Genomic DNA, 16,998 nt, shown 5'->3' with positions numbered 1-16,998 from the left:
GCGGTTTCCGGATATGCTTCACCTACATGTGACAAACGCAGTGGGATGACTCCAAGTTTTCGTAGACCCATTCGTAGACTCGTTCGAGCAACCTCCGTATCGCATGAAGACTCGACTAACTTTGTGAAACCAACGCGACAGATTTGCTAGATTCGAAAATCGTTTGAATTATTTTTTTTTATTCCTTATAGCATTGTGAAAAACTCCTCCGGGAATCTGCGCAATGTAATTGGCTTCAAACAATAACGAAAAATAATTAATTTGCCCAGATAAATATCTGTAAATAGTTTACGTTCACGTGTGAATAGTGTTTCGTGTAGGATATCGTGTAATTCAATTCAGTAACATAGAATTTACAAAAAATAAAATATCCATTTTTTTACATTTTTTAAAGTTAAATGTTACATGATGAACGGTGACGAAATTGTATAAAGTTAAAATATACAGTGTGTTACATTATTAGTAGAGCATTTCTTAATGATATGATTGATATAAATTTCGTTTTAATTTTGTAACTAATTTACTTTTAATTCCTAATCTTTAACTAAGATTTTTGATTATTATTCAGATTAGAAATATATTGAAATTTTCTTTTCTTTTATTTTTTTTAATATTACTTTATTTCATAATTTTTTGCAACTTTTACTTTTTTGGGAATTCGCAAGATTAAATATATCAGCAAATAGTATGAGTATTTAATATAAAATTTCTATTAGAAATATAATGACTATTTAAATTTGTCAAGATTCCTCAAATTTACGGTAGCAATACGCGTATCGTCGACGTTTCTGATACACGCAACTTCCTGTATTTGCGATCCACAGAATTTTATTGTGTCGTTGAAGCATAAGGGACGTCGAAGTGGCTAACGAAACGGCTTTCCATCTTATATTTATTCGCTATATCTCTATACTTTTCGTCTATCTCGAGATGGGGGTGCGCGCTCTGGCCGGACTTTACATGTATATTCGTCCGATATCACTTCCTGCGGAATAAAGACGGCGTGGAAGGCCGGTGAAAGTGGTCGATGTCCGGTACCACTCGTTTCGACGACAGCGTTTTCTCACGGGACAAAAGCAGGCGGCTTCGCGACCATAAAAATGGAAATGTGTATGATCTTTTTCTTTTTTTTTTTTTTTCAATGTATCCCGCCCATACACGTGCACGGGTCCCGCCATCTTCGTGCTTGACGTAGCGTACAGGATGGTGTCCCCGTAATCTTCCCATTGTGCGAGCGCTACCACGCGTATACGCAGATAGGACACCGATTCGGTCACTGCAAGCTGGCGAACGCGTGTCCCTAGGACGTTTCTACAGACATTATCCCGTAAACCCGAGCCCGTCTCGTCACGCTTCTTGAAGCTGATTACAGAATGACAATTTAAATTAGCCGAATTTTCCTTCTTTCTTTATCTAGAAATCTCGACATTTAAAGTGTGATATATTTTACATAATTTTATATAATTCTCTCTTTTTTATATAATGTAATAAATATCATAATTAAAATTGCAAGATTGAAAAGATCTCTTGCAATTTTAATTATTGTGATATTTTTTTGAATTAGTTATTATTTTTAATCAAAAAGTATACGTGTGAGATATGCATATTTTTGTTAAAAGCACGACAAATATAGATTCATGAGTTGTTTTACATATATAACGTCATACGCGCGAATCGAACAATCTGATAGTATGATAGCATTGTAATGCTTTTAGAATAAGTAAAACATCAGGTAATATTTTTATCGCTCCGTCAGAGCTCAATGCCACTTCCGAAGCGCATCATTGGTCTTTGGCGCTTTTCAGACCGATCCCGGAAAAATAGAGCCTCGATAACCTGCAGTCCATCTTCTCTCCGACCCATTTTTATCGCGAGCACGTACATATATACATAGGTGCGCACATATTCTCCTCCCCTCGCCCCCTTTTACCCCCTTTCGCGGGATACGGATTTGTGATGCGCGATACATCCACCGATGAAAGCAGCGAGCTTTACATCTAGAATTCGTTCGTGCGCGAGCATGTAGTTGGCTATTTTCCGTGGAGGAGAACGAAGAGAGTACATCGTGCCGGATGTAGAGCACGCGAGCACGTGATAAGTACTCGTGCTTGTGGCAAGATGTGTCGCAGAATGCGGGCAACATGTTTCACTATACCTGCTTTCATTGAATCACGGACGCAAAAGTAAAAAAAAATACTAGCTCTCTTTTTTCATCTCAAGTTTATAAGAAATCTAATAAAATTAAAATAAAAATATAGAACTTTTTAAATTCTTAAACAATTTTTTTAATTAATTCTAAGGCTATAGAAAAATTTTGGAAGTTTATTTAAGAAAAAATCTCAAATTAGACAGTCGCGGGATCGATCTCGCAATCTGCGTAAACTCGAATGCGTGAAAAAAAGGATCGTCTTCAGAAGATAAAAAATTTTTCCCATTCAATTTTCGCTGATGGAGAGAATCGGCTGCGAATTCGACGAGAAATTCATCGTGCGACACCCTGTATATATACATACGCGCGGCGAACACGTGTCTGTGCCAATATGGATTGCATATGCAGGCGCAGATGCGCATACGTGCGCGGCACATTCGCACGAGAGAATCTCGAGTATGCGCGCGGAAGAGACCGCGAGTGCATACACAATGCACAGACGTTGTACTTCCCTTCCGGTCTCCGCCGCGACGGCATCTTGTACAACGTGTGTTATTGGATTTGTTTGGAACTCTTCAAATTCGCGAATGCAGGAGAGCCATCGTTCCAAAGCCGGAACGTGCCTTCCGGCATGCGTGTCGAATGATGTTGAAGTGCATGCGAGAAGTGATGGAGCTCTGTACACGTAAAACGTCGAGGAACGCGTTTTAATTAGTAAGGAAAATTTTCATTACTTAAATATGAATTTGTATGAACGTGATGTTTGATGAGAGAGTCAACTTTATCTATTTATAACAAGAATCTAAATAAGTTAACGATTTATGAACTATAGAAAATTGAGATTTTTGGAAAATTGCTAAAAGTTGCAAAAAAATGGAATTATTTTAGCTCGCGCTTTTTTAAAAAATATCTTTTACTTTACTATATCGGATAAATTAATAATTCACCTCTGACCACACTCGAGCTAGTCAGCTGACAGTGAAACTTTATGCACTTGCACGTCTCAGTAATAATTAAACAGTCGACGAATAGTTTTTCGTTGCCCTCTTCTGATAGAAAGTGTCACGTCGAATATTTTGACGAGTTAAATCTTGCAAGTGTATTTATTTTGACAATTTTCATATATCGACGAATAAAATTGTTCACCGGGCGGCAAATGTTATTTGTGTCAACACTAGGAATCAACATACATATATGCGCAACTATCGTAGAGCTTACATGCGTCGGACTGTTTTCACTGTAAATAGTCCGGCATCGGAGTCGATAAAGTTTATCATTCATTGATAAAATATATCTGATGTGAGAGTACGATCGAATTTCTCCTCCGTTATATGTCGTTTGTTGACAGTTACACTGGCATATCGACTGACTGTTCTTTGTTCCGCAAAGATTTTCAACGATAAAAACAGGATTGATGGCGAGCTTGCAATGTTATGTTTTACGTAGAGGTTTTGTTTCCAATACGATTGATGTGTGCTATAATAATAATGATGACTATAATTTAGTTTACGATTTTTTTTGCTACATATATCCTATATACATATATACAGACATTATATGTAGATCAATCAGTCTGTCACATTGATTATCTTTCATTATTAATTTATTACAATAGTAAATGAGAGATTTATCTCAAAATATAATAAATGTCTTTTTTATTACATTTTCATTGTCTGATTTTTCCCCAATAAAAATTTTGGGATATTCTCTATGATTTTTATGTCATTAATGGCTGAAAAATAATAGCTCTTTGACGAACTGACATTAGACAATAAGCTTTATGAGAAAAAGATATAATTTCAAACACATTGTCTCACATTTTTATAATTATCTATTAGGTAATTATATAATTATCTATATTATATAATTATATAATTATCTAGATAATTATCTATATAATTATTTAATTAGTCATACTTGTTGTTACGCGACTTTAACATTCAAAGTCAATTCTATATTTTCCGCAAGAAAAAAATTGCATAAAATTACAATCATTTAATGTATTATTTAATTTGATCTAATTTACTTTAAATTTATTCGTCATTTTGATTACAACAATAATAAGATAAAAATTCCTTGGGGTAATGTGAAGCTTTATTATATTTTTGATAAGGATACAAAGTACCATTTCTAATCCGATTATGAGTTGCGTATAAATAAATGCACGTAAATGAAATAAGATAGCAAGACACTCGGTGTACCGCTCACTAAAATTTGATTTAGTCCTTACTTTTCAAAGTAAATGGTAGGACCTGTTGCACGCACCAAATCAAGCTAGCCTGCTTGATGAAAATCACCGGTTTTGCTCAATTCACTTTCTCGATTCACCTTATTTCTTGGGCGCTTCTTTATTTGCATACTTTGTCGTTATATCGATTCTTGTTCGGTGGAACTTTAGTTGCTCGTAACACGAAATTAAAGTGCAAACTTCAAATATAACTTGAAATATATATATGTATATATAAATATACACACATATATACTTTTCATTATGTGTCACTCAACTCACACTTAATTTCTAAGTTGATTTCTAAGCTGGATGCAGCTTCATATTCTATCAATATTTTTAAATGATTGGTTTAAATTCATTTCCAATATGCAACTTTTAAAGCTGCAATTTATGATGCAGCGAAATGCAGAAGTTATTGTTAATTCTTACAATAAATATATTTCAGTGAGAGAGAGAGAGAGAGAGGGAAGTCAATATTTAAAAAATAAAAAATATAATATAATAAAATGTCATTATTTATCGCAACTTTTTAATTATTGAATACAAATAAAGCCCGCTTTAAATTAAATGAAAAATAACTTTAGAAAAAATAAATTTCGCTGTTTTTTTGATATTCTTTAAAGTTAATATTATTTATTTTTTTTAAGTGTTTAGGTTTTCTATTAAACTTATATTGGTCCTTAACGAGAACTAAATATAGATATCGTTGGAATCTGATCAAAATTGAAGACACAATTTTATTTGAGCAGTTGTAACATTCAGACATATACGAATAAGGAGTAATCTATACAAGCAATGCGTTGGTTTTTCTTATGACTTTATTATATGTAAAATTATGATACAGAATTTCTTTGATATGTAAATTTTTGTAGAGCAATATAATGTGTACTTTTTCAAGGAAATGAAGAATAAAACATACAAAAAACACATAATATCCTGAAAGGAATAGGAATGTAAATTAATACAAAACGTCGCGCTAGTAGTATTCCTATTCGCATTTAACTCTCGGGAATATTGGGAGCGTACAAAGTGAAATACAGCGACACGAAAATTCCTTTCATTATTACGCCACAAAAATCCGGTAGTTTAAAGCCATTTGCGAGAGCTCTCTCGCCCCCTCGGTAGTTAAAAAGTGTTCAAGTTAAAATACGTGCAACAAAGACGAGTTTCGAATAAAAGTTGTTACAAGAAAATCGCGGTAACAATATGATTTAAACTTAAGAGAGCAAATTAGAAAAGAGGAGACATAGGAAGTTTCCAGGGCTCGTTGTTGTATCTCGCGGAGATCTGTCATTTGAAACTCTTGACGCGAATACAAATCGTCTTCTCGTTATATTCGTTTCTCGCAATAATTTTCTTTTTTTCGTATAAGTTTCTCCTTCTATATATGTAAAATCTAATTAATATAATGCGTAAAAAAATAAATTATTTTCTTTAAAAAATAATTATCTTTAATATGTGCCTTTTTTCTGCAAATTTCGTGTCTACATTAAACTGTTATTGATTTATGCGGCGATTATTTGTAAAGTGTAATTACAAATTTGTAATTCTAGTTTTAGAGGATTTAAATGATATATATAAATATGAATTGTCATTTATTTCAGAGAAATTTAGAAAATTAATCTTTACTTGAGGAAGTGTACGACTCACATCTGTAAACATCTGCATAACATTTCAATATTGTGCTTGTAAAGCGAAGCTTATATTCAGCAGAATGCGAGATGCAACATTATCGCAACTTTATACGAAAAGATATATATTTTTCGCAATTTTTTAATATTGCGCTAACTTTCTTGTATATCCTAACAATATGTGCACAAGTACCATAGGAAAATAAAAACGACTCGAAAGCAATATATTATATCGCGGCAAATTATAAAATATTTAGTATGTCGTGCATTTTATAAAAAGGAAATAAATAATAATTTTTCATAAAGAGAGAGGGAAAGAATCTATGGTATATAAAGTATAAAAAACTGATTCTATAGAACTCACTCTTGCGACATTCCTTCTTCGCCGCTTTCAGTCGATTTCACACACGGACTGCGCCAGAAAATAGTCGATAAACCTCGCCCGCGGATACTCGGGTGCCATAAGGGTTTTTTTCCAACTACATAGGGTTTTTACTTTCATTTACTCCCGCCACGCGACAACAGATACCGGGGACTGCAGTGAAAATCGCCAAAAGCCCATCTCATCACCGAGAGCTAAGTGACTTTTGTCGTATCATCGAGCACTTGGCTCAGTCGTGGGAGGATGGACGAAGCGGGGGATGGGATCCAAAAGGGTCGAGGAGGGTAAAAAGGGGCAAGAAAGGAACGGTTTATCAGGGGAAGAGAGAGAAAGCCCCGCCAAGAGGATCCCTGCGGGACGAAAGTTTTAAACGTACGCGCGGGGGAGAAGATTAACGCTTGCAGTTTAATGTCCCAGTTTAATGATACGTCACGTGCCCGCTGATGACGTCCATTTAAATAACAGGTCTATTATGATATCCGACGACGGACGCAGCTGGAAATATTTGCGGTCGTGACTGTCCGCTTTAATCTACTTTTTACAATTGTTCCGGCGCATTAATGCCATTTCTTCTCTGGCTCCGCCAGGAGAACCTCCAGTTGAACGGAGTACCTGCGTTCTCATTTTTGTCTCCCACCGGAGATTAAAATTTCGATGAGGGATATGGAAGTACGGCGAGCTGCTAATTAACTGAAGAATACTTCTTTTATTAAGCGGCAAGAGTTACGGTAATATAATTAAATGAATGGTATTTCCGACGATTTTGAAATTAAAACTGGATATTACCAATTATGTATTTTAAAGTTATAATTTATCACATTGATTTTTATAGCCAATTCATATATTATCTAATAAGTAATTTTAAAATTTTTACTCTTAAAATTATATGAAAAAAATTAGAAAAATTTAATTCTCTCTCTCTCAAGTTTCTTGATATTAATATTTAACAAAAAATCAGAAATATTACCATTAAACTAAATCACATTTTTATCTTTAAAAAATATAACATTCTTCGTATGAGAATTAATGAATAGTCATTGTGTTGTTCAACAATTTTCAATCAGAGATCACATCGGACTTTATTCCGACTGTGCTCAATCCGATTGAGCCAGCAGACGTATTTGCGCCATTCATTTCTTGTCCTGTGTTCCCTTATCTGTATATTGTAGGTACCGGAGAGATAATCATTCTCGAGGGTCGTAGTCGCACTTTTTAATCTGGCCTCGGTCTTTTTTCGCTTTAGCAAATAAGAGGAAAGCAAAACTCTCTCGGAGAAAAAAAAGACAGGCTGCGATTGAGCAATCTCGTGATTGGAAATGCTCGATAGGAGGCCGTGCGTAAGGTTGTGTCCACGTCGATAACGCTTATCCCTCCGTTTGGGATCAATCCCAGGAGGAATGCTCTTTCGTCGTAGCTTTTTCCCTGATTTCAGGCTGCCTCGTCTTTCGTCTCGCGTCCGCTATCCCGAAAGCTTTGCGAAAGCTCTATCGCGAAACTGCTGTTCCTTAGTCTGGTCTCATATCGAACTTAAGTCGATGGACCGTGCACAAACCGGCTGCTCCCGTGAGTGTGGAATTTCCATAATGACCGTATTTCGCGATGAAAATGCCGCAAAACTTCCGCGTATCATCGATGATATATCCCTGCTGTGTGGAATTTAATTTAAAGTATCCAGCTTTATATTTCCTCTGCTCAAAGTTAATAAATGATAAGATAAAGATTCTTGTGACATTACTTTAAATATTTTATTGACAATGGTAGTTTTTATTATTAAGAATTTTCATTCAATTATAAATTTAGGCAAATCTTGGAAGTGAAATGGATTATAAATATAATATTTCTGATATAATTTATTAAAGAGTTTTCAAAAATAAATTATAAACAGTTTATCTTTCTTCACAAAAAAACTATTACATCTTTTTTTTTTTTCTTTATTCGAATATTCTAACTAATCTAAATCAAAGATAAATTAGTCAGGCTATTACTGAATAACATTATTATTTTGAATAAAAAAATATACAAACAGAGTGGAAGAAATATTATTATATACGGATATGAAATATGGACAAATCTATTATGACGGAAAAGCTATCTATCGGGTACATTAATTAATTGATCGAGTCAGAAGTAATCAATTTATATCATCATGTCTCTTTCTTAAAGCACGAGATAATGTATGGGGGGAATAGATCCTGGAACGCGCGAAATGCTTTTAGCTGATGTCGATCGAGTGATATGACTATTAGGAGTACTTGTTGGTATAATGTATGGCTGAAGCGAACCGGAAACATGGCAATCCATCAATACAGCGAAGAGCGACCGAGCTTTCATCGCTAATCACTAATTAATTAGTTGTGTCATCGGTAATGGGCGATGCCGTGTCATTCGGTACGAATCTCTCTCTCTCTCTCTCTCTCTCTCTCTCTCTTGTTTATCAGCGAAAAGTCGATTCGCGTCAAACTTACATACTACGGATAATATATTTCGAGATATATATCTGTGTTTTCTTTTTCTACGTGCTTTCTAAAATTTGCAAAATTGATAAAATAATAATTACAGAAAAATATCCACCCATCTGAATTTTAAAATATTTATTTATACATTTTTAAATAGTACGCGGAGTATGGTACATAAATTACCACATCTGTATATTTAACAGCGGTAACGAGAATATAATTGTTTACATAATAGCATTGTGTCATATTGCTGCTATTAATTAACCGCATTATTGTATAACACATGTTTAAAAAGTAACTAATATCGATTGAGAGAGATACATCGATAAACTGTATCATAATGGCCGCTCGTAGCAGATCGAAAACAGTAATCCATCAATACATCCGGAACGAGCATCCATCGTTAATCTCTAATTAGTAAATTAGCTCACGCAATTTTGCTAATAACGAGCACACATCGTCGCCCAGTTGGCGAATAGCGCGATACACCTGGCTACATAGGATGTCCGCAACGACGAACTATAATACTCAGTCTGTGGTATTCCTATTATGTGGCTGCATTTATAATTGGCATATTATATCGATAAAGTTACATTCTCTATGGAATTTGGATTGTTATCGTGCATTTTTCAAATAGTATTAAACTGAGAACGAGATATACCTATATGGCATTAAGATAATTTATGGCTTATAATTACTATACTTACGTGATATATATACTAATCTTATACAACAATTACATAATAATTAAATTTGATTGTAAATTATTGCTCTCGTAATTATCGGGCTTGAACTGGCAAGTATAAATTATATGATATGTAGATATATGTTTAATTACTAAATGCAATTTATAGGAATACGCGAAATCGTATATTAATAGAATAACATGGTTTCATCATCATATAGTAACTGATCATAATAATATATAATTTTTTAATATTAATATGATTAATAGGAGACTGACAATGAGATATTGAAGAGAAATTTTAAACGATAAAGTAACAAATATAATTTATCTCTTTTTTTGTGCTTTTTTCTTTATACAATGTAATCATTAAAAACTACAAATAATTTAAAAGTTCTTTTAACTTTTCATGAAATTTTTCGTTTATAAATAATATATACCGTTGCTCTTTCTCTCTTCACGTGATAATGGCGCATAATATTATTGAATTAATGAAATAATATAATATGTTTCTAAATAATAATAATAATAATGCTATATATATATATATATATATATATATATATGTAAAAATAATATTTTTTTAAGTATTACTGATACTTCAATTGTTACACGATTATATTATTTTTTCCCATTACATCGCTTTATCCATTGTAAAGTTTATATGGCTTCTCTACTTTTATGCATTATACTCTACCTATATATTCAGTCTTATATAATATTACGTTCGTACTCCTCGATGAGATTTCGTGTCGCATTTCGACGTAGAAAATGGAACAGGTTTGAGGAGCAAAAAGGACGCTGCGAACCGCAGGGGAACATTTCCGACGGGCTGGAAAACGCAACCTGCCTTTGGCAATTCATGGCGGTAATAACATTCTTGTAACTTTTCATCTTCACACTCTGCATCCGTACTACTTTTCTCTCCGACCGTATTTCTATCGGGTAAAGTATATCTTTTTCCGGAGGGGCGCGCATTGGAATTCTCCCGCGCACAAACAACATTCACGATTATAACTTTTACATATGCGATATTATATATTCGTGCACGTCGTTTGCATAAATGTGAGCCGCATAACGAGTATTCGTATTTAATGTATTAAACGGCAAACGGGGGCTGGGGTGAAAAAGATTCGATCGCGGGAATATTTGTAATCGGGTCAGAAAATGTATTTTACTAAATGAGGCGCGATGAGCGCAATTTCACCCGGCGAGGAAAAATGAATGCACTATACAGAGTGCACAAAACAATATATATATGTATATAATAATGCAGAGAGCGCAGTATTCCAAATAAATATACGATCATGCAATTGTGTAATTTTATCGTCGTTTTAATAAATATCGCGCGCTTTTCGCCGGCTATATTGGCTATTGTAACTATGTATATTTATTTTACAGCGAGGTTTTATTTACATTACACGATTTTTAGATGATTTCAGACGAATATTTTTTTTATTTTAACAGATTCTAGATGAATGTTTCGTATATTGAGTGTGTTTAAACTTTTTAATTCTTTTGATATTTAATATTAACTTTAAGATAAACTATAATTATTGTGTCATATTTTTAATAATATTCTACATTTAGCGATGTGCATATTAGATCGAAAATGATGGTGTAAATAGATTTTTTGTTTGCGCTGATAAAAATTGCATTTCTCTTAAGAATTCACATTAATGTAAATAAATTCATTGATCGTACAAGAGCGAATCGTCAAACGCTTATTGAACCGTCGTACTTTTTGAGAACGACTCTCGGAAAATTTCTCGTTTGTCGACTTTTAAGAAGTTTGCAAGAGAGTCTCGTTGTGTTACGGTGGATAAAAAAAAAAGAACGCTGTCACCCTCGAAAGATTTGTTGTTCGAGAGCCATCTGGGAGAGACGATAACTTGTCCGGACTCGCTGGACTTTAGGACTTAGAGACACTCGGCGAAAAAATTCTCGCAAATTTCTCGTCGAGTTCTTGCCACTTGAATTTCATTGCATTCTGCATTTGATTCCCTCGAAATTGGTGTCGGGAGAACCATGCCTTAATAAAGAAGATCTTAATCAGATTTTTTTTCGTAAATAGATTCAATAGAAACAATTTAACAAAAATTTGCTCCGAAAGAATTGTATAAGTAGCTTTTGGATGAATATTAAAATTAAAAGAGAGCGCGTGTCTGATGAAAGATAACTCGCATAATGCAACACCCGCAGATACAATCAGGAGCGAAATGTTATTTCTGTTTTGCGCGCAAAGTCGTGAGATAAATAGATTATGTATTAGATATATAATTCTCTCTTGCTCGCGTGAAGCGTGACTTTCCCGGAATACATCATTCGTGGAGAGAGCCGCGCGAACTTTGGGATATAATGTTGAGTTAGGCCGTGTAAATAGTAGGAAACCGTGCACGCGTGCTGGAGAGATCCTTCGAAAGAACAATACCTCTTTGTCCGTTTGCAAACCGGAGCCCTGTTTTACCCCAGCAAATAAATGATGGTTGCTTAGCTATGCAATATAACGATACTATCTTAGTCTGCATTGTTATTTCGGACGAGAACTAGATACACACTTGGCGCGTTCATATGTACCTGCTTATACCGGGGTTGCCGCTTATTTACGCCTAACGTACTTCAAACCGTCTCTACACTGCATTTATGCGAAATAATTCACTTGTCAATCGATAACTCCTAACAATTCTACATTCCTATCGTATAATATCGCAATTATATGTCGATATAATTTTTCTAACATTCTCAAGTTTGATATCGTATTTCTTCTTCTCATATTATATACCATCGCTATTCTCTACGTTATTCTAAATCTAAATAATTAGTCGCAAATAATACTATCACACAAAGGACCAGTTAATTGCTTCAGGAAATATGATCTAAAATTTTGTGCTTGAATTGCACAACTTTATTTTACTTTTTACGTGAACAAAACGCTTTCCGAAACTTGTTTCGGGAGCTTGGGGCGCTAGAAACGTAACGGCCATTTCTGCAGAAATTTCTATCTCATATAAAAGGCTTTCCTCGATGAAAATATTGTATAGTTAAATATTTACTTGCATTCTGCTGCATTTATCGGCTTGGCAACAATCTCGTTATCAATTCCTCTTTGTAACGTAATTTTGCAGTGAAATACATCAGATATGTGAGCGTGCGTTAATATCAATCGGAACGAATTTTTAATTGCTATATTGAATAATGCTCTGTTGTAACGCATTTCAATATTTCGTAAACCTTCGGTTGCTGATATTATTCATCGATCTGTTATTATTTACCCGTCAAATGATGCAATAAAGTTATAAAATATGCAAAAATATTCGCTCTATGGAAATTCCGACCTGAAGCAATCTCGAAATTTATATATTTCTCTGAAAGCTATCGATCATGAAATAAATAGGGTCAAGAAGAAAATTACTCTCTAATAAGTTCAAATATATACAATTCATATATTAATAATAATTTTTTATGTACATACAATAATTATAGTACCACGCGATAATAAAGTTTTGTGTATTATTTTGTTTTATTTTAACGTATTTTTTGATGAAAATAATATCGTGCATGATGTTCAAAAGACATTTCTAATTTGACCACGTCATTTATCTAGTATAATATTACTTGAAACCATACATAGTACTTGCTGAAAAGCCATTTTTGCAAAGAAATTTAAATGTCTTTATGTGAATATAATTTTTAAAATTTTTGCAGAAAATTATTAATATTTTACTCCTCGTTTATCACAAAATTTACTTTGACAAGAAAGTAGATTACTATATGTTTTACATTCTTTGTTTATAATTCTAAATATTTTTGGAGGGAATTTTATATATGTGAGAAATGTTATACATATAATCATATAAAATTTGTGTATAAAAGTTTGACATTTTTTATTATTAATGTTGTATATTATGCGATGCGATTTGCGAACGTTAGTGCCCCTGATGGCACTAGTTGCTTCGCTTATCAATCAAACGTCGCGCCGTATGACACTTTGTATCGCGCGATAACCACGAACGACACTTTAAGGTTTTAAACGCGACGAGGCCATTCGGATTACGGAAGTCTAATTTGAAAGGCATGTAACGAGCGTCACTCGAGGTGGAGCGTCGAGGCAATAATGCCTCGTAATTTATGGCTACGTGTACATCCACTAAATATTTCCGCGCGCGCCGCTTTTAGCGGTTTGACGGGCACATTGTCGGGCACTTACTTATACAATAAACGTCAAATATTTCTCGTGCCGTTGCATCCACCAGCGTTGAATGCACCAACGCCGCCGACAGTCGCGCTTGACAGTAACGTCTCGAGGGCAGCGGTATCGTTGTGCAAGTCACTAAAGCGAAGCGTCTTATCTAATCTTCAAGAACGCCGGTTCGGTGTCTGCTTCATCGCCTCGCTCTGGTAGTGAGAAAATATTGACGAACATTCTTTCGCTTTTAACAGCGTAGCTGTTAGGCGCTTTTAGGGCGACACATCCGGTCGTATATTACCTCTCGAAGAGGGACTTGTTTACATACGTATATACATGTATGAGAAAGTGTTAAGCAGATTGCACTCATTTCATTTATTTCTCTGAAAGATCGACAATTTTATTTTTAATTTATAATTTTTCCCTCTCTAATTAAAAAAAAATGTTATTTGCACGAAAGGTTAATTATCCATTCAACGCGGTTGTGTGTAGCTTTGCGATTTCTGAACGGGCGACTTCAACGACGTTTTTGATTAAGATGTTTATGAGGTTTAGGTACCTTTAACAGGTGAACATTCTTTGCAGATGACGACCGACATGGCGACGTCGTAATATCGACGCGGCTTTCGTCCTTCATGGATTATAAGTGATATCGCGGGACTAAAATGATCATCATCGTGGGACTCCGCGCTCCTTAACGCGATTATCGTTTATATCCCAAAAAAAAAAAAAAAAAAACGTCGCTGCCAGTGTCGTCATGACGTGTCTAAATCGTGCATGAACGATCACGCGCTACTGCAGAGAGGATCTCCTCGTCGACGTTACAAACTGGTAACTCGAACAACGTGCTCGACGTGTAGGTGTCCGATATAGGTGCATTCAGTATTAGAGAAAAAGAAAGAGAAAGAGAAAATATATAAGCGAAGTTTGTGCACGAACACGTCGACGTAGCAGAAAAATACGCGAAACGTCATAAAAAAAGTCGCGAGAGGGATGCGGCCCATGGACGAAGGGTGGGGTCTTTGGATACCGATAAGGCTTATCCGGAGATATGATGGCCGGCCACTGCGCTCGTCGAGTCGTCAGTTGTAGTGCTCAGGTGCCGTCGACGAGATCGTCGCGTCGTAATATCTCAGGTCGCAGTGATATCGCGCATCACGTGTCATTCTGCAGCTTCGAAGAGGTATCTTGAGAGAGTACTGACTTGCTTCCTGGACCAGGCGTTCGGTGCTCGTTAGAAGGTGGGCCTTTTTGTCGGTGAGAGAAAGACCGCGTTATAAAGTAGCGGCGTGACACGATAACGGGCAATCAGAGAGCGACTAATCGCCATCTTTTTCAAGCCGTCTCGAGTTTTTAATTTGACGCTTTAACGCGTTAAGTGGACGGCGACAAAAAGCGGCCACGTAACATCGGGGGCGCGAACGAGGAAAAACGAGAAGAGAAGGTGAGAGGAAATTGAGGAGAGAGGTAGAGAGAGAGAGAGAGAGAGAGAGGGATGCAAAGAGGCATAAATGTATAGAGAACAAAAGGTTTAGGGGGTAACATATCAGTTTCTCTCTGTCCCTCTCTTTCCTTCATTCCTTCCCTCTCATCTTTTTTTCTTGTTCCCTTTGTTTTTTTCTCACTCTTGTTTCTCGTAGCGAACAGGTCCTCTTCGTTTTCTTTATTTTTCTCTATCTTTCCCGCTCTCTGCTCTCTCGCCTCCGAGCTCTCTTTGTACAGTTTTCACCTCGCGTGTTAAATTATGTGCGACCTCTTTGACATTTGACAACCGCTGTAGTTCCGGTAATTATAGCTCCCATCCTCGCCGCGAATTTGCACCTTCGCTTCGCGCTTGTATTTTCCCTTGAAACCAACGCGTTTCCTGCGCCCTCATCCTTTTTGCCCCCTCGGCGGACCTCCAAATGTAATCCGCGGGAGGCTAAAATCCCTTCGCGAGTTCTTACGCCCATCGCGTCGGCTTCGCCTCTCTTTCCTCTCTTGCGTTGCACATAGTGGCAGCAGAGATTTGCAAGTACCTATTCAATTCTCTCGCTTGGTTTTACAAGAGCCGGGAGGGTTTAGTAAAACCGACGGACATTCACTTCGAATTACTTCAACAGTCGACTCTTTCAAAGTCCGTTTTATTCTATATAATCGCTGGTAACTGGTAAATCTTTTCCCTGATCTAACAAAGTTGATGATTAATGCAGCATAAATGCTTTTGTAGAACCGTCAGTAATAAACTTATTGAAACAATTAATATATATAGAGATTAATAAAAATTATATAAATTTATATTCTAAAATGTATACCTAACAAATATCTTTTTCTATCTATCAATTTCTTGTGCTAATTCAGAGATTAATTTTGATTAAACTGTTAAACTAAATAAAATTGTTGCAATTAAGTCCCGAAAATTGATCTAGTTATTTTCATCTAAATTCTGAAGAGTCATAAATTACTCTCTCTCTAAATTGTATTTTAGATTTGTGACGTGAAAGCCCAAGCAAATTACGTACATCTTGCCTAATTTTTGCTCCATTATATGCACTGGTAGTACTAAAGTATAGGATTTACTTATTGAAATTAAATTTGATAATCTTAATTAAGTCTCGATATTATATCAAAATCAAGAAATTTCCAACGTAATTTATAATCAAAGTTATCGAGTTAGTAATATCAAATATAACTTACATACCAAATATACATGAAACAGCTCTACAAACATACATTTGAAGATTCTAAATTTCATCCGTCCTTTCCTAACTTCTACTTTGCTCTGCTTCTACTAAAGTTGAAGACGCTTCACTTATATAGGGTTTCGTCTATTGCAACGGAAAATCGGGAAATGCTCCTTCGTGCCAAGCTGGAAACTAATTCGAATTCTTAGGTGACACGCATACACATATATACGAATTCTCTCTCTGTATTCGCTGAAGCTCTCCTTCTATCAGTTTCTTGCTATTGCGCGTATCTCTTCTAAGACTTGACCTGCTACGAGATGCGCGTGAAACAAAGGGAAGTCGTGTCCTGGTAACTTGGAATTAGAGTTAGTTGTAAAAAGAAAGACAGAGAGCGAGAGCGAGAGATGTACAGGGGCGAAAAAATGAGAGAGATGGAAGAAAGCCGAGCGGGAAAACCAAAACTCTCCCTCGCGCATCGCACATGAGTCGAGAGAGTTTCTAATTAAACTTAAACTTTTAATTGACTCGTTGCAAAGCAGTTTCTCGTAAGAAGCCTCCGCACGCGCCTCTGCTCAGCCAGTTTTCCTTCGATGTCGTCCTTTATTCCCACCGT

General features: G+C 35.5%; 1 protein-coding gene across 20 annotated transcripts in view; it reads left to right on the top strand.

Moving 5' to 3' along the window:
* The window catches only part of LOC145936300 (CUGBP Elav-like family member 1-A), a 384,349-nt gene that overhangs the window by 40,999 nt on the left and 326,352 nt on the right, over positions 1–16,998 (top strand). For 17 of the 20 annotated variants that reach the window (XM_083038387.1, XM_083038386.1, XM_083038379.1 and 14 more), the window contains exon 2: positions 14,305–15,163. The exons of 2 other annotated variants lie outside the window; for them this stretch is intronic. The gene's annotated coding sequence lies outside the window, so the exon portion shown is untranslated. The remainder of the gene's footprint in view (positions 1–14,304; positions 15,164–16,998) is intronic. One more of the 20 variants, XM_083038366.1, reaches the window with a different exon arrangement.

The sequence above is a fragment of the Prenolepis imparis genome, unplaced genomic scaffold (genome assembly GCF_030444845.1).
Source record: "Prenolepis imparis isolate NDT839.2.m4 unplaced genomic scaffold, iyPreImpa1.0 SCAF_5, whole genome shotgun sequence".
Taxonomy (NCBI): domain Eukaryota; kingdom Metazoa; phylum Arthropoda; class Insecta; order Hymenoptera; family Formicidae; genus Prenolepis; species Prenolepis imparis.
This window is presented reverse-complemented; position numbering and strand designations above follow the sequence as displayed.